Raw genomic sequence first — 3,825 nt, forward strand, 5'->3', positions numbered from 1 at the left:
GTAGTCTTTTTGAATAAATTCTACTTACTTAAACCCAGAGTCACTGGGTGGGGACTTTTTTGAAAGCAGGGCCTATCAAACTTTAAACTGCACACAAATCATGTGCGGATGCTATGAATATGCAAGCTCTGACTTAAATGGTCTTCAGTGGGGCCAAGATTTTAAGGGGTTAATGAAATGAAAGTTGAGACATTTAGGTTTGGGCCAGACAATGGAGATTCTTGCAACTGAATGGGTTTGTGGCAGGCATACACACAGCTACCAGAAAACGAAAGAGTATCAAATCCAGCTTTGAAGTTAAAATTGTAACTGGTTTGCATATTAAATATATTAAAATAATACTGACTGTGTGCCTGAGAACTCATTTCACAGATATCTTTAAGGAGGCAGTATATACTTAAGTGATATAAAAGTGAATGGACAAATAGCAGCATCATAATAAATATAAATGGAGAAAAGACTGAAGTTTTCAAGCATTTCATTTTACTTTTATCCACAATGAATGGCCATGTAAACAGAAGTCAAGAAATCAAACATATTGTACCTGGCAAATCTGTTGCAAACCATTTTTCAAGTGTTAGAAAGAGAAGATTTCACTTTGAGGACCCAGGTGCATCTGGGTATTTTCAATCACCTCATGTGCATGTGAAAGCTGGACAGTGAATAAATAAAAGTGAACAAGAAGTGATTATTTGAATTACAGTGCTGGTGACGAATATTGTATGTATGACGAACTGCCAGAGAAACAAATAAATATGTCTGGAAGAAGAAGAAGTATAGCAAGAATGCTTCTTAGAAGTGAGGATGATGAGACTTCCTATTACTTACATTGAACCCCTTATCAAGAAGGACTACTCCCTGGAGAAGAACATCAGTCTCAGTAAAGTAGCCAAAAACCAAACTCACTGCCATCGAGGCAATTCTGACTCACAGAGACCTCTCCTTGGGTTTCAGAGGTGATATCTCTACGGAAATAGATTGCCCATTCTTCCTTCTGACGAGTTGCTGGTGGGTTTGAACAGCCAGCCTTCTAGTTAGCAGTCAAATGCCTAGGCACTACGCCACCAGAGCTCCCCAGCAAAGTGGAAGGTGAGGGAACAAGAGGAAGACCTTTAAAGAGATGGTTTGATGTACTGACACAATGGTTGCAATTATAGGCTCAAACATAGCAATGATTGTGAGGATGGCACAGGACGGGGCAGTGTTTCCTTCTGTTGTACATGGGGCACTAAGAATTGGAACCAAATTGAAGGAACTTAATAATAAGAGTATACAGGAAAATATTGCCAATAACTTAGATAAGTGAAATTGTGGAAATTAAAATTTTAATAAGAAAACAACCTAAGAATTTTCAAATTCAAGGTCAATTTATTTCTACTTTCATTATTCATTACCGACAATTTATAAACCCATTGCCATGGAGTCAGTTCTGACTCATATCAACCTTATGCACCACAACCACCCCCAAATGGAGATATGTTTATGATATAAATTATTTTTATAGTGGACTTTCAAAGATTAAAATTCCCTTCTTGTTTTTGTTACATGCCAGTGAGTTGGCTCTGACTCAAAGTGACCCTCTGTATAGCAGAATAAAACACTGTGTGGTCCTGTGCCATTCTCACAATCCTTGGTATACTTGAGCCCATCATTGTAGCCACTTGGTCAATCCATCTCCTTGAAGGTCTTCCCCTTTTTCACTGACCTTCTGTCACTGGGGGTCCTGGGACCCTGGCCAAGTGTCCTTGCCTTCTGCTGACAAATGATTGAGCAGGAAAGACAGAGTGTACACATGAACCAAAGTTTGTTAAAGATAACGGGGAGGGGAGGGACTCAAGCCTAGGCTAGCCTCCAGTCTTTCCCCAAAGGATTTGCTGGCATTTATAAAGGGTTTTAGGCAGAAAAAGAGTGATTCATCTTTATTGGTATAATGGGTAGGGATCAGGAGGTGTTATGAAGTCTTCGGGGTACCAGTTCCATTCCTGATAGGAGCTCTAGGCTTACTTGCAAAGAAACATTCTGCAAAAACATCTGGCAAAATCACAAGACCTACCTAAACTATCCCACTCAGAGATAGAATACTTGAACAAACCTATAACAAAAGAAGAAATAGAACAGGTCATTAAAAAAAAAAAAAAAAAAAACTCCCCACAAAGAAACTCCTGGCCCTGATGGCTTTACTGGAGAATTTTACCAAATATTCAGGGATGAGTTGACACCTATACTATTCAAGCTATTCCAGAACATTTTAGAGAAAGAAGGAATACTCCCAAACTCATATTATGAAGCAAGCATAACACTAATACCAAAACCAGGCAAAGACACCACTAGAAAGGAAAACTACAGACCAATATTCCTCATGAACATAGATGCAAAAATCTTCAGCAAAACCCTAACCAACAGAATCCAACAATATATCAAAAAAAAAATAATAATAATACATCCTGACCAAGTGGGATTCATACCAGTTATGCAAGGATGGTTCAGCATCAGAAAAACAATCAATGTAATCCAGCACATAAACAAAACAAAACAAAACAAAAGAACCGTATGATCGTATCAGTTGATGCAGAAAAGGCATTTGATAAAATCCAACACCCGTTCCTGTTCAGAGCTCTCAGCAAAATAGGGACAGAAGGGAAATTCCTCAACATAATAAAAGGCATATATGCAAAACCAACTGCCAACATTATTATTAATGGAGAAAGATTCAAGGCATTCCTCTTACGAACGAGAACCAGAAAGGGATGCCCTCTTTCACCACTTTTATTTAATATTGTATTGGAAGTCCTGGCCAGGGTAATAGGACCAGAAAGAGAGAAAAAAAGCCATACAAATTGGCAAAGAGGAAGTAAAACCATCTCTAAATTTGCAGATGATATGATCCCGTACATAGAAAACCCAAGGCACTCAATAAAAAAACTACTGGAACTGATAGAGAGGTTCAGCAAAGTGGCAGGATACAAGGTCAACATACAAAAATCAGTTGGATTACTCTACACCAACAAAGAGATCTTTGATAAACATATAAGGAAAGCAAAACCATTTATAATAGCTACTAAAAAGGTAACGTATCTAGGAATAAACCTTACCAGAAACACAAAAGACCTATACAAAGCAAACTATAAAACAGTACTATAAAAGACAACAAGGGCATTACATGCATGGAAGAACCTGCCTTGTTCATGGATAGGTAGACTGAATATTGTGAAAATGTCAATACTACCTAAAGCAATCTACACATTTAATGCAATCCTGATCCAGATAGCAACAATTTTTTTAAGGACATGGAAAAGCCAATTACTAACTTTATATGGAAAGGAAAGAGACCTCAGATAAGAAAATATTTGCCTACAACATATCTGACAAAGGACTTATCTCCCAAATCTATAGAAAACTTCAACACTTCAACACCCAAAAGACAAACAACCCAATTCACAAATGGGCAAAAGTCTAGAACAGGCACTTCACTAAAGACGATATGCTGGAAACCAACAAACACATGAGGAATTGCTTGTGATCTTTCATCATTAGAGAGATGCAAATCAAAACAACGATGAGATATCATCTCACCCCAGCAATACTAGCAAAGTTCAACAGGTCAGAAAATAGCAAATGCTGGTGAGGATTGTAAAATGGTACAACCAGTGTATCAAATGGTATGGCGTTTCCTTAAAAAATGGAAAATAGAAATACCATTTAACCCAGAAATTCCATTACTAGGAATATATTCTAAAAAGGTGAGAGGCAGCACACGAACAGACATATGCACACCTATGTTCATTGCAGCACAATCCACTACAGCAAAGAGATGGAAATGACCTA

The sequence above is a fragment of the Orycteropus afer genome, unplaced genomic scaffold (genome assembly GCF_000298275.1).
Source record: "Orycteropus afer afer isolate SDZICR_OR568_19922 unplaced genomic scaffold, OryAfe1.0 scaffold00537, whole genome shotgun sequence".
Lineage (NCBI taxonomy): Eukaryota > Metazoa > Chordata > Mammalia > Tubulidentata > Orycteropodidae > Orycteropus > Orycteropus afer.